This window comes from Lynx canadensis, chromosome E2 (genome assembly GCF_007474595.2).
Source record: "Lynx canadensis isolate LIC74 chromosome E2, mLynCan4.pri.v2, whole genome shotgun sequence".
NCBI classification, from domain to species: domain Eukaryota; kingdom Metazoa; phylum Chordata; class Mammalia; order Carnivora; family Felidae; genus Lynx; species Lynx canadensis.
The window spans coordinates 32,505,345-32,525,216 of NC_044317.1; positions in this window are offsets into that span (position 1 = coordinate 32,505,345).

Below are 19,872 nucleotides of genomic sequence, written 5' to 3' on the forward strand. Positions count from 1 at the left end.
GATAGAGGATAGATAGACAGACAGACAGACAGGCAGGCAGACAGGTGAGCTATGACTCCAACTAGCTCCTCCCTTCTTGAGAAAGTGAACTGATTCAAGGCCTGGGGAGAGCTAGAATCTCCAGAAGGGCTCTGGCCATCAGCAAGACAGCTACCTCTCAGTTTGGGGGCGAGACTTTTGTGGTTTTTAGCCGTCTCCACAGCTGTCTCACCAAAACCGAAAACCAGGAGCCGAATGTGGTGCTGAGGCTCCTTGCCACCATTTCAACCCAGAGAACGGCATCCGAGCAATTCTGATTTTTTTTTAAAGTGTGTACGTAGGAAGCAGAATATCTGTGGGTTTTCCTTAAAAATTAAAGTAAAGGACACTTTTGGAATCCCTAGGGTTGTGAATTGCTTCTAGGAAATAATGGAGAACTCTGTGACAGTGTGAGGATTTGTGACATTGATCACGTGTGTGTGTGTTCGCACACGCGGGCAATGGGACACACACACATTCCGTGCACATCGGTCTCCCTTTTAACATTCAGTCCTAGAGTGCAGGTTGTAGTTTGGAGCGCTCGCGTCCTGGGACCTCTGGGACACGGCGGGGGCCCTTGGTCATCTACCAGCTGCCTCGCTAAGACACCTACGCAGAGGAGACACCTAGAGCGGCAGAGAAAATAGCCTGGTTTACTTTCCACGGTGCTTCTCCTCCTCATTCTCCCCCCCCCCCACCCCCCCCCACCCCCAGTACAGTTGCCGGCTGTGATCTGCTGCCTTTCAACTTGGAATAAAATACATTACTTATGCAGTGAATGTTTTTAATGTAACAAAGCAAAGGAATAAAAATGCCTCACAACAGTTTTATTAAAAACAAATTCCCACAGTAAATACATATACGCTCGGTTTCTGGGAGCAAAACAGCCAAGGACATCACTGCTAAGTGCTCTGGGAAGTGCTTATAAATTACTTGAAATAAAAAACATTGTTGCCTGGACATCAGGGATGAAATGGTGCAGTTTGTAATAAATTAACACAGAACTTTACTTCCCCTCCTCGAACAAAGCAGCCATTTGTCTGAATAACCCACATTCAGCTGTGAGTTATATTTCACAACACTCCAACTGCATTCATTTGCAAATTATTCTGCAGTTTTAATGCTCAAGTTTTAAATACCTTAAGAACTAATAAATAAAGCAAAGTAGAGCAAACAGTTGGCTTGTAGTTTAAAAACTGCCCTAATTTCTGCTTTTCTTTCGGCTTTTCTCCTTTCAAAGTTATTTATTTATTTATTTATTTATTTATTTATTTGGTAAATGGCATAAAGTTTCTTCTTTAAACTACATTAAAAGAAGTAAAAAGGCTAAAATGTATTGGGGGGGGGGCACGGTATTCACACCAGAGAGAAGTTTCCATAATTCCATTCACTGCGAAGGTATTTGACTAGTACTCATTTTCCATTTCTAAGACTTTGCTTCCACCAATACTTTAATTTAGTGACAGAATAATTTATAACTATCTTTGAGGGTTTTCCCTTTTGTGTGTAACTTTTGTCTGCTAGTCTTGGAATCGGTTAGATTTTTGCCCCCCCCCCACTAGACTTTGTCCAGAAAAAAAAAAAAATCTCAAAAGAGAAGTCATGTCACTTCCCTTGAATTATTTTGATTATAAAACAAAAAGTCTGCAAGAAAACTCTTTTCAAACCTGTTCTGTAAAACAAAACGAACCGCTTTCCAGGTTCTTGAAAGAAAAATTTGATAGAAGCATTTATAGATTCAATTTGAGGTTTGAAGGTTATTTTCCTGGCCAGGAGAGGAAAAAAGAAAAAGGAAAAAAAAAAAGAGAAAGGCTGGTTTCCTTGTGCGGAGTTACTGGCTTTGTTGGATTTCTTTGCATTGTTTTAAATAAGGTCCTCTGTAGCCAATTGCACTGGATGAAAGTAATGTCACCATTTTCAGGAGGCGATTTGGGGAGGAAAACTCTTCAGAAGCATATTATTTTCAGAAAAGTGCCTTATAAAATATTTTTATAAAGTAGGAGTTGAAATCACTTAAAAATCACTCTCTTTTATAAATCTGTTTGGAGAAAGCTCTTTTGATCCCCTCTTTCTTCTGATCCTCATCTTTTATTTTGCTTAGAGGTAAACAACATTTGCCTCATTTAAACAGCGGCATTTGACATTGTGGTTCTTAAATAGTTTTCCAGTCACCCTGTGGGGATTCATCACAAGGAATAAAATAAGGATACTTTGCATCCAAGACTTTTATCACCTCCCAGAAAATGTTTGTTGTTTTTCCCTCTAGGTTTTTCTTTTTCTTTTTTCTTTCTTTCTTTTTCTTTTTCTTTTTTTTTTTTTTTTTACACCCTCCCACCCCTACCTCCACCCGGAGCTGCGGGGGATTGTTTTAGGACATTTCAAAGCCTTTTGTGAAGACACCAAAGTCCTTCTGGGGAGAATAAGAAATGCTTGATTACTTGCACTGCAAAATGGGAGATATTCACAAATTCCCTTTTAATTAAGATGTCTAAATAGCCGTTGCTTTGGAGAGAGAGCTTTCCAAACAGTTTAAAAGTAAGGAAACATTTAGAACTGCAATAGATACCCCGACCTCTCCCCGACCCTGGGGGGGAGGCGGCTGTCACCTGGGGGAGGTAAATGAACAGGAGTGACTCCAAGAGAGTCAGAGAGGGAGGGGTATCCAAATCGGAGGCAGGGACCCAGAGGTAATCAGGAGCACTACAGGACTCCAGTAAAGCCAGGGGCTTCAGTTAACAGAAAACCGCATCTGTAGTTAGCCAGGTCTTTTCTGCAAATGCACACACCTTTGTCATTTAAAAAAAAGCAAAGAAAAGAAAAATCACTCAGAGATTACTGGTTTGATACTATCTGCTTCTCTGACCATCCAAGCCTGATTAAGAGCATTTGCTTAGGCCCTAAAGACTTCATAGCTGGCCACCCATCTGGTGTTAGGCTTGAGTCCGTGAAAATCCCTCAGCTTAGCACTGAATATTCTTTTTAAAGACGTTAAAGTAAAAGGGCTGACATTAGCATATGTTCCCCCCAAGTGTCCTGTTGAACTTTTCTGCCGGGCATTACCCCACCACGGGCTTTCTGGATGGTGTCCAATGAGAGATTGGCTTGGAACTGTAAAATTAGCCATCTGCCTATTAAAAATGTAACCAGCTGCATCCGATGAAACACAGTGACTATTGAAACGAACTCATCCGGGAGAGAACTCGCGTCCCCTGCTTGGACATTTTTCCAATCCACTGCTGGACTGAGACACTCCACAAGCAAAAGCCTCCGTCCTTGTCCGGAGGAAAACGGCGTGACTCGAGAAGGCAGAAGAAGGCTTCCGGGTTTGTTAAAGTTCTGGCATTTCTCAGGTTCGCTTGGACCCTGAGTGCAGAATCCTCTGTTTCTTTGCCACTTGTTTAAAACACCTCCCTCTCGCAGCAACAGACAAAATACGAAAGAAACAAGCAAGTCCCCGATATCCGTCCCTTCCTTCAAGACGCTGTGTTCAAATATTCCACATCCAGTCCTGGGGATTTCTCATAAACCTTAAGCTCCAAGCCTCAAACACTCCGAGCAGCACACGAGAACTTAAAACACAGAGCCGGGGCCATAATTACTCCTCCAAGAGCTACCCTTTCCGCAGATATTAGGCGTTCTGTATTTACTACAAGGTCTGTTTATTAAAAATGAGAACTTTGAATAGCTTGCGCTAGTTTTTCTAAAGCCTAATGGAGCATTAAAAAATAATTCATTACCTAATTAACAAAACTGTGTTTATTTACAGTATGGAAAATGTTTCTATCAGGAAAATAACACACCATCACACAGCGTTGTGTTGACAGCAAAACAGCTGCAGTTTCATTTACTAAATGATGAGGGGAAATCAAAGGAGGTTTAAACAGCTACTTCTCTGCCTCTGATGTTTTGCTTTCCTCTCCCCGGGGTCACAGACACCGGGATGCCCCTTGGGAAGCTGGAAGTGCTCTCAGAGGCGCTCAGAACAGTCGTCTTTCTGCCGTTGTGGAAGTGTGGGTGTCACAAATAGCCTGGACTTGGTGCCAGCTGAAACCGAGGGGTCCAGACCCACATCCTAAATATAACTGTGTCGCAGTCACTCAGAGCTGTTAGGCTGAACCATACGACATTTTCTTCTTTGTCCAAATGGGTCAAATATTGACAGCTTCGTGTCAATTATCTCCCTTTTAAACTTAGTATCTTCTCTCTCAATCTCTCTCTCTCTCTGCCTCTCTGTCTCTCTTTCTTTATTTTGCCATGGGTAGGACTTTTGCAAACATACATCAGCTGATACTGAATGAGTATTAATTGACACATTTAAAGCGAGTGAGTAGTAGTTGATCCATTTCCCTGTTAGATTATTTGATTTTAAAATGTATTTTGCTAGGTTGATTTTCCCAGCAAATCTCTCCTCTCCACTGCCCCTGCCAGAAACCTCTCAAAAGGCAGAAGGTAGTCTGTTGGTCTGTAGGTTTAATTTCCTTAGCATCACCCCAATAGGAAATCCTAAGAAAAAAGAGATGGTGAGACGTATAATTCAGGTGGGTGTGTAAATTGCAACCTCTCAGGAGGAATACTTATAGCTGGAGAAAATCATCATAGTAACTCCAGCAACAATGCATGCAAATGTGATGTTTTGAGACTTTGTCCTCCGTTCACTTAGTCCTAAAGCTTAGAATGACCTCAGGAATTGCAAAATGAGCAAGGAACAAAATGATCAGTTTTCCTCCTAACACCCGCGTGTAGTCTGAGTGTCTTTGTTATAAGTAAGCTATACAGAGGCTATCCTTGCAGCCTCTTTACGATAGAATCCTGGATGTGTAACAGACATAAGGAAATTTCCTGTAGTAACCTCACTGGTGTTAGATGCAAACAAATTTTAAGGACTTTAAGTCACATAGAACAAACAGAATATATCACAGTTCTGTTTAAAATTAGATGAAGAAGAAAGAAAAAAAAAGCTAGTTCAGCCAATCTCACTTACCAGCCAGAATTGTTTTAGGCACGTCCCTCTGGATTTATATACAGAGGGTTGCGTCATTTATATCTATTCACTCACAACACTGATATCTGTTGTGCGATTATCTGAGTGCGGCCATATAGTGGTATTAGGGGTTGAGTGTGGACTTTGATTTGGTTCCCTGTAGGGGGACAGGGCTGGGGAACTGTCCACACAACCTCAAATCATTTTCCCTCTCCATTTGCTCCAGATTGAGGTATATTGTCAACGCAGGCTACCAGCTGTCTCTGGTCTTGCATCAGAGTTCCTCTTGATCTGGAACTTGGAAACTACTTAGCAAATGTGCGACCACAACCCCGTCTGTGATCTTGGCAGACATTGCTAGTGGATCGCAGAAGTGGTCCTGACTCCAAGCACAGTCTCGGAAGGGTTCTCAACACATACTACAAATCAATCAGAATTGGCTCGCAGATGAAGCCCTTGGCTCGCAAGTTGAAACTAACAGACCCACATGGCGATTAAATCAAGGACTCCGCTCCCACTCTGTCCAGTGTGGCCTCAATTAACTGCATCCTAACTGATCAACTCCTTCAATTAAACAGGTTTGTTTTTCTTTTGGCTGTTCTCTCTATATAAGAGAAAGAGATATATGAAAAACAAACAAACAAAAAAAAGCAGCACATATAGAGGAATTATCAGGACCTATAACCTTCGAGGCTATTTCCTGTGATGAGCCCACAATGAACCCATTTGCACCCACCCCGCCCCAGGCCCGGACAGTCCCAAAGGTGTTTAGACTGACAACTCACAACGTAAACCAGGTTTGTTTCTCACAATTATACCTCACTCCCTGTAGATGCAGACCTACCAGAAAGAGTAAACAAACAAACAAACAAACAAAAAATACTAAAAGAATTAAAAACTAAAACCAAAAGCATTATTTGAAAGGATTCATATCCTCGAATGTTACTAGCATTTTGGACTATGGACATAATGTTCTAATCGGTGTTCTGGGAGGGTACATCCCTGCATAGGACCTTCCATAGCTCCCTATTGCCCACAAAATAGGTAGCCCAGGCACCTCTCTGGGAAAAAGACAATACGCTTTGTCAATCTTTCTCTCTTACAGTCTCGTGCCTCCACCCCCCCTCTATCCTATTATTCAACCTCTGTAAATTATTGACCTGCACTGTTTTCTCAGACCCTGTATCCTTGTGTAGACCGTATTCCTTGCCTGGCAGATGCTGTGTTCTCTCCCTGGTTAAGTCCCACTTATCCCTCCAGCCCCAGCTTGAATATTAGCCTCATCTGTGCCTGAGTCACATTGTTCTCTTCTCTAAGTATAACTGTTTAACTGGTCTGGGAAGCAGCATGAGTATGAGCCCAGGAGCAAGACCCCGGAGTTGGCAAGCCTCGCTGTGCACAGGCTAGCAGTGAGTCTGTGGGCAAGCCATTTAACCTCTCTGTGCCTCGGTTTTCCCATCGGTAGAATGGGGATGATAGCAACTAACAGAAGATTAAGCGGGCAGACACATGTAATGTGCTTCCAGGGGCAAATGAATAGTGTCAGGAAATGTTAGCTACTATTTTCTATCCTAATATTCAACTTCCGTGTCTGGGAAGCATTCCCCCCACCCCGGAGTACGGACACCTTCCCCTGCTCATCCTTGGACTCCCAATTCCTTAGCCCGGAGCCAGAAATGGTGTGGGCCCCCAGCCGAGAGGGTTTCTAAGTAACTGGTTACGTGAAGAATAAGAGAATGGGGAAGGTGAGGAAAAGGTCGGAAGGGCGGCAACACAGAGAATACATGCATCGTGCGAATACACGCATATTATAAAAAGCTGCTGAAAAGACAGCTTCTTAGACACGAAACTTACATGCAGTCATTCATCAGTGGGAAGCACAGAATTACGGTGTGTGCGGGGGAAAAAATCCTCACTGGGCTTACTGCTTTTCACCCCCCATGGTGACGACAGGAAGCTGGGTGCAACCTGATGCCACAGGTATAGTTTTCTTATCAATCGATACTTGGGTTGCCGGAGATCCAAGCCGCCCCTTGTCAAGCCAGGGGAGAGCAAGGGTAGCAGGGAGTCTAGATGAGGGCAGCAGCGTCCCGCGTGGCAGGAGGAGGGGCGGTTCTGTCTGTGGGGTATGCCCCCCATTAAGGCACAGGCTCTGGGTTTGTACCCCAGCCACAAAGTTGATCAGCCAGGAAACCCTGGGCAAGTCACTAAACCTTTTTGTCTTCAGTTACCTTGTCTATAGAATAGGGATAACGTGGGCATGACCTCCTGAGGTTGTTGTGAAGTGAAATGAGATAATCCCAGTAAATCCCTAAGCGCAGCACAAAATACGCACTTCATTATTCTCAAAGGGACCATCTCAAAGGGGACTTTAGAGGCTGGGTTGGTGGGGCCCCGGTGAAAGGAACTTTCCAGATACGAAGAGATAGGCTAGGACGCGGCAGAGTGAATTTGACACTCAGTGGCAAGAAGAGAGTGTGCTTTCTTCTCTTCCCTGTGTTTGGATTGGCTTTTAAAACAGCACAACCCCCACTAACCTGAGTCGCAACACTGCGCTGAAATGTTACTCCCAGGATTTGACATTTCCTTATTCTTCCTGCCGCTGTTTTCTCCTTTGTTGCTTTGAAAATATGAATTAATGATGAATACTAATGAGCCTCGTGACAAGGCTAGACTCCACTAACGTTGGGGGCTTCAAGACTCATGACACTTCCAGGAACGGAAAGCGGAAGGAATCCCTTCCCTGATTTCCAAACCCACATCGCCCAAATACTCACTTTCTCTCCCTTCCCTCCTATCCAATTCCTTTCTTTTAAAAATTTTTAAAAGAATCTTCATGAAAGCCTCATGAATGAGACTTTGATCTTGTTCATACGATTTTATGTGTCTACCTGGAGTAGACACGGAATTGCTTTTTTTTTTTTTTTTTAAGTACTGTTGCATTTATGAAAATCTTTCTGGATGCCTTTTTATTGTTCTGTGCTTTTTTTTTTTTCCTTTTATTGTCTCCGATGCTGTTTCATGGAGCTTGGGGATTTGTGAAGTAGCCAACCAGAGGGAACTTTAGTCATTGATATCGTACATGCAGTGACTTCCCGGCTGATGCCAATTTTCCTCCCTCTTCATTTAAAAAAAAAAAAATGACAACAATATTCGTCTGCCTTTGGCATCAAAGACAAGTTTTACAGCACGGTCTGCACCAGTATCTCAACACGATGGTAACTATTTCCGCATTAAAAACTAAGGAGAAACCAAGAAAAACTATAATAGGCAGGAGTAGTCAGATAGCGGATCTGGGTATTAGAATCGTAGAGTACGTATTCCACTTTCTTGACCGATGTCAGTCCTTAGCTCTAAGGTGGTTTTGTACATTCAACAGGTATTGTAGTCAGAAGCGGCTTCAAGGACGAAATAAAACCTTGCCAACAGGGCTATCTCCTCACCCTACATTCCTTTGCTTGGCTGCACTCTGCAGACCGGGGGCTTGGACATCCACAGCTCATTCAGAAATGCCAAAAGATGGGGACAGGCAGCAAATAGCCTGAGGGTCTACCAAATCCATCGCAAGCCCTTTACTTGGTTGATGCGTTTCTCTTGAAATGAGCTCTATTTCTGAAGATGTGGCTTCAGATCCTCGCAAGCAGGTGACCTTGAGGCTCTCGGGGGGGACCCCAAGACTCAGTTTGCGTATCTGTAAAATGGGGATACTGGTAGACCCTTCCTCCGGTGGTCATCAAAAGGATTCAATTAGATAAGACTTCTAAGGGGCTTAGCACAGTCACCGGCTAACGGTAAGAGCTCAGTAAGTTTGTGCTGGAATACACAAGCAGGTCAAGTAATAAAGGGGTCAGGCTACCCAGTAGCTCCTACTCATTCGAGGAAAACATCCTATCCGAGATTCAGCAGAAGAATGTGACTTTCTTGCCCAAGAACCCCCGCATGCAGGGCATCTTCAAAGCAGAGCTAGACAGGTTCCATTCCATGAATATTGTGCCTAGTGGGACTTCCTTGACTTGCTTTCATGTGTCAAGTGCAGCTCCTTACCACAAGTTGTTTTTTTGTTTTAACTATTTCTTTATCAAACCATACGTGACCTGTTAGCATGGACATTTTACCCCATGATAAATTCATGCAGAACCTCCCAGTTCTGAGCACTGGTTGTCGTGAGAGTGGGGGAGAGACCACCAGCCGTATACGAACGAGTCACTGTCCTTGAGAAACTCATAGGCAAATGGAGGCCAACAGGCGTTCAAACACCCAACAGCAATAGTGACAGTTTGGTATAAAGCTCGAGTATGGGCCCTGAGCCAGACTGGATTCAGACCCAGGTGCCACCGCTACAGAGCCCTGGGACAGAGGACAGACCTCGGGTTCTCTGTGCCTCACTTTCCCCGTCTATTCAAGTGGCCTCAAAACCGTACCTATGTCACGGCCTTGAATGGGTCAGCGTGTATAAAGGGAACAGAATGGCGTGTGGCACCCGGTGATGGTAGGCAAACTTTACCTTCGGAAAAAAACAAATAAAAATTAAAATTGGGTGTGCTTACAGGGGACCACACACTGTGCCAAGGGCTTTATGCTGACCAGCTTACCCCACCCTCGCAAGGAGATGCACGGATTCCCCCGAGGTTGGTTACTTGGGTCTCGGTTGGAACACGGACTCAATGAAGGCCGACCTGTAATATAAAATACTGAACGGATTCAATGAGCTCGTATGTAGACAGCGACCAGGGTGGGGCCTGCACAAAGTAAGGACTCAGCACAAGGAGCCTCACAGAGTGCAAACAGCTTGCCCAGACTCACACAGCTAATTGATTAGAGCTGAATCATGATTTACACCCAGGCAGGCTCTCTTGCTGCTTACGAAATGGTGACTGACTCAACAGGGCAGACACCCAGAGGTCTGTAGGTCACCGCGAAGGCACGCATCCGTCAGGCCTCAGGGAAGCTTGGCAAGTTCATACGAAGCAGGTGATCTTATTTTTCTCTCTCCCTTCCTTCCTTTCGTCCTCCCTTCTTTCCTTCCCTCCTTTCTACCTCCTCTCTCTCTCTCTCTCTCTCTCTCTCTCTCTTTCTCTCTCATTATAACAATGGCAGGAGGCATTCATTTATTTTGGTTTGATGCAGTAACAATGACTCAATGACAGTAAAAAAAAAAAAAAAATGCCACCAACTTCTTGCGGGTCAGGAGACATGATCATTTATCACAGCCCAAGAGGTAGTCACACGTCACGTGACCATGCTTCGGTCATGGCCGGTCTGACTCAGCCTGAAGCCAAGAAGAAAGCAAATGTGGTTAATTAAGACTGCAGGGAATGTTTAGACTGCGTGCAACCGATACCCCGGCCACCGTCTCCATGTTTTCCTGGAGATGGAATTCTGCAGCAAACTCGGGTATTACTATACTTCCTAAAATCCTTCCAGATACTGTCCGGGAGAGGCTTGAGGGGAAGGACTTAACACTTTTGAAATTACCCCGGTGACACGTTTAAAGGAGGCTGCCTGATGAGAAAAGGCAAGCAGCGATTCTCAAATTATGCTTCTAGCTGCCCTTCAATTCTAACATTGAAATCCAAAGGACTGCTCTTGCAGGAAGGGAGCAAGCCTTGTGTCCCTTCACGGCCTCCGTAGAACTTGGCTTTCGTGGCTCTTACGTCATCGACGCCCACAGAGCAATGGGGGAATCCAGAGATGAGGCGGAGTGGGATTTTGTCCTGTCTCTGACGGAACAGCAAAGTTGTAAGTTCTTTCTTGGCTTTTTGGTGAAAGGGCCCCAAGTTAAGACATACTGAGGAAGCACAAGCAGTTTCCTTTAGCAATGACTCGGAAGCAGGGCAGCGCCTACCGGGGAAACGCTCTTTGAGGCCGCTTGGGGCTCCAAATACAAGACAATTCACCCTCCTGCAAATTTAGAAATAAACCAGCCGTTTGGCGCAAGACGCTAAAACACGCCTATTCCCAGCCAAGTCCTCTACAGGTGCAGGTGAAGATTCACAAGCAGGTTTGGAAGGTCAGGACATTGTCCTGACCAAGACATCAATGTGCTTGTTCCTGTTAAGTGGGGAATTGTCACAGCGGCGATCTTCCTTTGCGGACTCGCCACGCGTGTTACTCCGTTAAAGGATCCACAACAACACACATTTTCTTCAACTGCCTTGAATGCTAATGGTGTCCAAACACCTTTGGCCATAGAATTTTCAAACACATATTTATATAGTAAATATATATATGAAAATACTTCTTCATCTTGCCTGAGTCTGTATCTGTAGAGAGATGGCTGTCTACCCTGAAGAGGTGAAACACGCATGATGAAATCCTGGTCTTAGTTGGATTAAGTTGATTGTGTTGAAGTCTGGGTCACAACTGAGACTCTGCCCTCCAAGTGGCTACATGGGAGGCTTGGCCTGGGAAGAAGGTCCTGGACTAGAGTTGAAAGGAGAACCTTGGAGTAAAGAGAGAACCCAATGGAAGTGGAGAACCAGGGCAAGGCATCTGGGGTAACTACCACCAGCTCCACCCCCCCCCCCCCCCCGCATACTTATATGCCCCAAAGTGTAGGTTTTGAACCCCGAGGTAGAGACGGTTGAAACCAAGAGCTGTCTTCCTGAGCAGCTCTGTGAGGTCCAGCCATTGGCTTGTCGACTCAGTGACCAGGTGACAGAGCCCAGGGCTGAGAGCAGGAAGAGCAGTGTCTCACGGGCAACTGTGGCCAAGGCTTGACAAGGAGGTCAGAGGGGAAGCCCGGGAGTGGACTTATCCCAGAGCACAAGGTCAGTGCCACCGGCCCTGAGACTCCCCAGCAGAGCTGGGGAGAGGCTAACGGAAGCCGAAGGACAAGTTGTCACAGTTATCTGAGCGGAGTTGCTCAGTCCTAAGGACATTTTAGTTTTGCTTGCAATCTCTAAGACTTATCAGGTTTTTATATCAGACGTTGTGATCCCAAATATAAAACAGCCCATTCCCATTTTTTTTTTTTCACCCTGAAGCATGACTAAAATCAGACCAGATAATTTGGAGTGACTCTGTCCGTAAATACATGCTTTGTGCAACCCATTTAAAGTCACTTGATGTACCCTCTTTTCCAAATCTCCTTAATTCTATTGCAGTTGCCCATGAAGGGCCGTGTTCTCTCATTTTCTCATCCTAAATGAGTGCTGTGTTGTGGGTGTCATGGTCATTGTCGCTGTTGTTCTGGCGGGACAGAGAGTAGGCATTAAGAGATGCCTAAAAAAAAAACAAACAAAAACAAAACAAAACAAAAAACAGCACCCAGAAAACAAAAACAAAAGCAATCTTGGTGTGATGCGATGAGAGGGCCCTGTGTTCTTGTAGGAAATATTTAACCCAAATATTATTGTGAGAAAATGGTCAGACGGATCCAGAAGGGGGGTCGTTCTGCAGAGTCCTTCCTATGTGGGACTCTTCAAAGGGCACAGTGAGTTGAAGAAGAGAGGAACGGGTGGGGTTGTCTTCGTTACGAAAGACAAAAACATAGAAGATCCAATGAAATGCAAGGAATTTGATTGAGTTCTGGATTAAGTTTAAAAACAACTTAAAAGGGATTTTTTTGAATATTTAGAAAACTTGACTACGGACTGCATTTTGGGTAATTGTTACGGAATTAATCATTTTCTTAGCTCCGATAATGGTATTCTGGTTGAGGGAGAGAATGTCCTTACGCTTGGGTGATGCCAGAGTATTTAATGTGGCAAGGGAGATATGTCATGATGTCTGCAAACTGTGTGTGTGTGTGTGTGTGTGTGTGTGTTTAGAGAAAGAGGCAGTGAATGTGGCAAGATAGTAACTGTTGGTTGAAGCTAGATGAAGATATACGGTCATTCATGACACTTCATACTTTGTTTTCAATTTTCCTGTGAATTTGAAAACTGTTGAATTTAAAAAAATACTCGTTTAGAAACAAAAGTTCACCAAAAAGAAAAAAAAAATGGGGAAATCATCCATGTGCAAAAACAGTGTAGTTTTCCTGAGCCCAGGTTTTCTGGTAAAACCATCTCTCCTTCTTGCACTGTGGTTCATGCAGGTATTTTATGTTCTTTGTATAAATAGAACAAGGATCTACAGGAGTGTGTCTGCTCTCCCCTAGTAAATGCTTCCCTTCTTGCAAATAACTCAATGAATTAAGAGACTCTCTTCCTTACCTTTCTCAACGTTTTTATTTATTTTTGGGACAGAGAGAGACAGAGCATGAACGGGGAGGGGCAGAGAGAGAGGGAGACACAGAATCGGAAAACAGGCTCCAGGCTCCGAGCCGTCAGCCCAGAGCCCGACGCGGGGCTCGAACTCACGGACCGCGAGATCGTGACCTGGCTGAAGTCGGACGCTCAACCGACTGCGCCACCCAGGCGCCCCTCTTCCTTACCTTTCTGAGAGCACTACCAGACTGAGTTTTCTAGAACCTAGAGGTTGACCTGGCACATTATGGGCTAAGAAATGCTCCTGAGCATGGTCCAGGCACAGATTTTGAATTCAGCATCTCAAAACCGGATTCAGTCAGCTGAGCCAATATCTGGGTGGCTCGAAAGAATTTGGGTTGAAAGAGTCGATCACTGACTCCCATGAGGTAACTCCATACTGCTCAGATGTTCCCAGAACATCCTCTTGTGTGCTTATGTAGGAAGGAACGGCCTCTGCGCCACAGTGGAGAAACTCCTTAGAGAGATTTTCCAGAGGAGTAAGATCAGCTGGGTGAGAGTCAAGGTCACCAAAGGAAAGGTCAACGGAGACAGAGACCTTGACCTAAGGCAGATGAGCTTTGTGGAGCACCATCGCGCAGTTTCTGAACGAGCTGAATTCTCTACGGCCCCAATACTTGCACCTCAGAGACGGATCAATTTTGAGTTAAGAACAAGGATGAGTGTTTTGAAAGGAAAGTGGCCCAAGATAGAGTGATGTAGGTACTGAGTGCCCCATCAAATGAATTATGGAAATGGAGGCTCCACGACCATTGGATGGAGACACCATTTTAGAAATGGAAGCATCAGGAGGGGTAGCTGGAGAATCTTAAGATCTCCTCTTGCCCCGGGGAATCTCTCTCTCTTCTGTAATCTCCCCAGGACCGTGCAGTCTCCTTGAAACATAACCAATGGCGATAATGCTGGTCCCTGAAGCGCCCTCTGACGGGCTGCGTCCTTGGCTATTTGGAATAGCTTGGAGTAGTCCCATCGGAGCCTGTCACCTGCCACAGCAGGGCGGGAACAGGGGGCTAAGGTGCCCCTTGGGGAGCCTTCTAGCCCTCAACATTGGTCTTTGTGTGTCACCCCGTGATCACCAGGTACCCAAGACAGCCTGCTGAAAAGAAGTCAGACGCTCTCAAGCTCCCAGCGGGAAAACCTTGGAGCCCTGTTGTTGGAAATAGCTCCCAACCTGCATCTCAGGCAGGTATTTTTAGGCTCTGTCTTGAAGACACAGAAACTTTCATACATTTCAGCTTCTTTGTCTGGAGTCACTGCAACCCCAGACATGTCATTGAAATGGGGTATAATTGTGGTCTCCTCCACCCACCAATCTGAGCGAGTCGAAAAGAGCCTCCTGCTGTGCCTTTTCTGGCAAGGGAAAGTCAAAATGGATTTTTTAAAATAATAATATGTTGATCGAGAAGAGAAAAAAAAAATCTATCGTAGGCGAGGGGGCTCTGCATTTGGGCTGATACGGAGAGAAAGGTTACCTATTATTTTGAAAGCTGGTCTGAGTTCTCTTCTGCAAGCTGTAGAATTCAGCTCGGAGGAGCCAATGTCTCGCATTTGAGGTTAGAAATAGAGATGCTTGGAATCATCCGAGTTAGAGCAATGGCTGTTATTAATATGAGGCTCTCTGAGGAATAATTGTAATTGTCAATCACTGGGCATAGCCTGACATTAAAAGAAGAAATAGGGGAGACAACCACAATGGTGCAGGGCAGATCTGCGCATTGACAAGAGGCATTCTGCTAGTGCGAAGGAGCTGGGGAGAAGGGAGGTTTGAGTTCCCCAAGGGCGTCTGGCCACCATCTCGCCATGGGACATCTCAACAAAGGGGACTTAGGGGCTATGCTTGCTGGGAGCTCCGTGTCAAAGGCTGACGTTCTAACTGGAGGGCAAGGTATCCCAAACGGCTGAGAGGGCTTTAAGTCCCTACCGCTCCCGGTGTCCCTGAGAAGCAACACCGATCAAGCCACCTGGGACAATGTTGCAGTCATCCGGGCCATCGGTGGATCCAGACAGCAGACAGCAAAGTGCGGGCGGCTGCAGTGAAGGGTGGTATGTGGAGTGGGTTTAAATAGACGGTGAGCCTTTTTTTTTTTTTTTTCCTTTGGAGAAAAACAGCAAAACATTTGCCCACAAGGTCCAGAGAGGAGATCACCAATGGTCAGTTTTCTAAACTTAACTCGATGGGAAAGGAAACAAGCTACTCCAGGAGCGAGGTTTGAGAACACAAGCAGAGCCCCCCGTGGGAAGCTTTCCCTCCGGGACCCCGCAGCCACGCAAAGCCAGAGTCCAGTTTACTGGGACCAGAAGCAGGACCGGCTATGCTCTCTGCAGGGCCCTGTGCCAAATGGAAACGAACCCCTTGCTCAGAAGTGATTAAGAATTTCAAGACGGCAATAGTAGGGCAGAGAAATCAAGTGCGAGGCCCTCCTGAGAGCCTTGCCCACGAAGCCCACCCCGATCGGAGCGCAGAGCCCTGCCTCACGGTCCCTGAGATGCGGGACCATCAGGACACGCAGGTCCTCATTCAAACCGCAAAGACGCGCTTCGGCTGTTGAAGAATAACCGGCCGGGAAAAGTCAAACTGGACTTTTAAAGAATAACATGTTGATCAAGAAGAGAAAAAATCTGTTGAGGCAGGGGGCTCTGAGCCCACTGGTTATGCTTCTAAAAGGGTATGTTGCCTCCCGAGTTTCAATATTTAATACATGGCATTTAATCCAGAAACCCCTGATCCTCATAAAGCTTCATGTTTCTCACACACGCACACACACGCACACACACACGCACACACACGCGCATGCATACAGAACAAACCTAAAACCTAATACGTGCCCACACCTAGTGACCTAGGAAGTAATATTATCATAGTTTCGGTTCATAACAACCCTGTAAAGAAGGAAACCATTCTCATTTCTGGTTTAAAGATGAGGGGGCAGAGGCTGCCTGGGGTTAAATGTCTGCCTCAAAGATCTATGGCTACCACAGCTTTGTAGTAGAGGCTAAAGTCTGGGATTGTGATGCCTCCTGCTTTGAAACCAATTGACAATAAATTTCATATATTAAAATAATAATAATAATAATAATAAGATCTATAGCTACTACGTGAGCAACCACTGAGTTTTGATACAGATTCTTAACTACCTGGCCACATGCTCCCTTCTATGACAAGCACTGTCTCATTTTCTTTTCTTTTTTTTTTTTAAGTTTATTTATTTATTTTGAGAGAGAGAGAGAGAGAGAGAAAGAGCACAGGAGGGGCAGAGAGTGAGAATCCCAGGCAAGATCTGCACTGTCAGCACAGAGCCCAGGGCAGGTCTTGAACTCACAAAGGGTGAGATCATGACCTGAGCTGAAACCAAGAGTCAGAGCTTAACCGACTGCGCCACCCAGGCGCCCGGGTCTCATTTTCTTTTTATGACAACTATATGGGGACATCAGCTGACAATCAAAGTGGGGACACGCACTCCGAAAGTCGCCTGGAAAATTAGTGGGCCAGTCACTACCTGAACACAGGGCTCCATCATTGAACAAAGGGAAGCTAAAAGGGCGTGGCCACCAGACACTGTTGAATATTCATACAGCCCCCTGGAGGACCCAGAGCTGGCAGGACCTCCGTGTGTCACATGTCCCACACCCTCTGGCAGGGTAGGATCGAAGCCAGGCAGACAGACCAAGACAAACAAATTGCAAAGCCCTACGGGAAGAGACCACCGCACAAATACCTGTAAAATCCTTTGGTTCAAACTCTGTTTTGCAAGAGCCAGAATTGGGGGCGGGAGCCGGGGAGGGGGGGGAACCCAGCCCGGCAGATTGTAAAAGTTCAGAGCCGAGCAGAGAAGTAGTTTCAAGCTAACTTTTCATAAAAAGCAGAAAAGCATAGAGGGAAAGTTAATTAAGTCATAACTGAGTTGCTGAGAAAACTTTGCTTCTCGTTGGAAGGAAATTACACTGGGTTTTGGAAGCGTAAGCAGGCAAGAGTGGCGCGGCTCATTTTTACACCTTTTCATTTTCCACGTCGGTTGCAAGGGTGAGAGAATACGGACGAGAAGGGCCAAGGGTCTGAGCTGCATAAGCAGCTCGCTTTCATGAGAGGAACTGTTTGGTTTTTTTAGCTTTATTGCGCACAAACCTGACAATCTGATACTCATGCACACCATGAAAGGATCCCCCTGTGAAGGTAGTTACACATCCATCGCCTCCCTCGTTCCCTTTCGTAAAACTATTTTGGTGAGAACGCTTACGTTTTACCTCGGTTAGTAAATTTCAGTACAAATACAATGTTACCAACTACAGTCATCAGTTACCCGTTGGATCCTCAGACTTTACTCATCGGATAACTGGAAGTTGATTCATGATTTCTCCTCCTACGGCTGGTGAGTTCGAGCCCCGCGTCGGTCCTCTGTGCTGACAACTCAGAGCCTGGAGGCTGCTTCAGATTCTGTGTCAGTCTTTCTCAGCCCCTGCCCCGTTCTCGCTTGCTCTCGCGGCTCTCTTTCTCTCTGCAATACAAATAAACATTTTAGGAAAAGGTTTTTTAATGAAAAAAAAACTTAAAAAAAGAAAAGAAAATTGGCCTGCGGGCCCAGGGTCTCAGCACCTACCAGGCGTGTTGAAGTCTTCCCCACTGTGTTGCTAGAACTTCTGTCCGCTCTGGATATTTGTCTCAAAGAACTTCTCGAAGGCAGGAATTATTGTTTTATTCATCTGTGTCTCCTTTTGCGCTCTACCTGGTGTGTAGAAGGCTCCATAAGTTGAACATGGAAATAGCTGGGTAGTGGGAGAAGGTGATTATCGAACTCACTATTTCCGTTTTTCTTTTTTTTTTTAAATTTGCTCCCTATATATTTCGACTTCTACTTGTAGGCTGAAAGAGTCATTGAGATTTTTAGTGCCTGTCACTGTCACTTTCATAAAATATTGTACATAAAGAGAATAAAAAAGAAACATTCGCCCTTTGTATACCCTTCTATGTCTCCTGATAATCCGTGCCCGGAGGGAAAAAATCATATTCGCGAACTAACCAGCACACTTATTTCCCTGATAGCAGCTTCTGAAGTAGGAAGCATGCCCCTTGAGAACGCACTCTCCATTCTCTGTCTGGTGTGCTTTAAACAGCAACCCCCCACCCCCGCCCCGCAAAAGGAAATACAGTCACTAGGAGCAAATGGCAAAACCCCCTTTCATTTCCAGTCCTGAGACACGTGAAAGATGTTGCGTACAAATTATGCCCTGGCATTTATGGCAGAGGCCCTGCTCTGGCATCGCCTTCATTTCTGTTCATCCCGATGAGCTACTGGCTTCGTTCAAGCCACACATTCTTATCAATCATCTATTGGACGAGAGGTAGTTCTCTGCTCGGCGTGGCCCGGGCTCTGCTGTCGAAGGTGGCTTCCTCGGCACCTTGGCTCCGCAATTCCAAAGCAGTTCTGCCCTTGAGGCTGGGGCCGGCTTGCCAGACACTGGCAGCCACGAAATAGCCGAGGAGAATCCGGAGCGGGATCCGAATAGGTGCCCGGTGTTCACCCTGCCATGCGTCACCACCCCCGACAAGTGACAGTTGAATCCCCCTACTCTTTATTTTTCCATTCCGGTTTGGGAGGGTTGGGACAAAAGAGACAGCAAATGGGGAGCGTGGAGAGAGGGCAGCCCAGCGTGCATGACTAAATGTCAGGTTGTACAGGAGAGTTATAATTAAAGTCCAAGATGACAGATAACTATAAAATCAGATTGGTTGCTTTCCACATGGGAGGAAAACATAATGTTGTCGTCCAACCCAAGCTTTTTTGTAAATTGAAATTACCGTTTTATTTGGAGCTATTTTTAAAGGTCCATTAATTAAAAATTGGAAGCCATGCCAATGCAAGAAATACCATAAAAGGTGGTGGATTTAATGATCACGAAGGACTATAATTAAAAGATGATGTTATCTGAATATCAAATGCTCTAAATCTATGTTTGTTTTTTTATTGAAAATAACAAATTCGGGAGCAAAAAAAAAAAAAAAAATAGCAAAGATATGTGCAAAATGCAATGATCATGGTTGACTTCTAAACAGCCAAGGAAATTATAGTCATCATGTGTGGGAAAAGAACAAACACCTCTTAATTGCATTTCATTATAACGTACCTTTCTCTGCTCAGTTGTATATATTAATTATAAAAATCGTGTTGCAGAGCAGAGAGGCTCTACAATAGTTCTTTTTCCCCCCCTTCCTCCTTGAATTCTGTCTGAAGCAGGATGCAAGAACAATATCATCTGTCATCTGCAGAAAGAGCTTTCAAAGACAAGATCATAAGAAGAAAGAAAGGCTATTATATAAAAAAGAAAAAAAATGCTTTGATCTCCCAGGTTTTCCACTTATTAATGTTTAAGGTTATCTGTTCTTTTAGAAAAGTATCTTCTCATGTTATTTGTATGTGTACGTTCAGATACCATCAACTTTCTGATAACTGTATCACATGGCATATGCATTACGTCGACAGTTGTTAATGGGAGTAGGGAGTGGGCGGGAAGCAAGCATTATTATGGAAAAATGCCATGGGACTTGAGGGATTTTGTAAGGTGAGGCAAAACAAGAGAGTGATGGGTTGGATTGGGGGTCCATGATTCGATAGGGATAACCGGCTGATCTCAGCGTCGACAGAGGGGCAAGGTTGGAGATGCCGA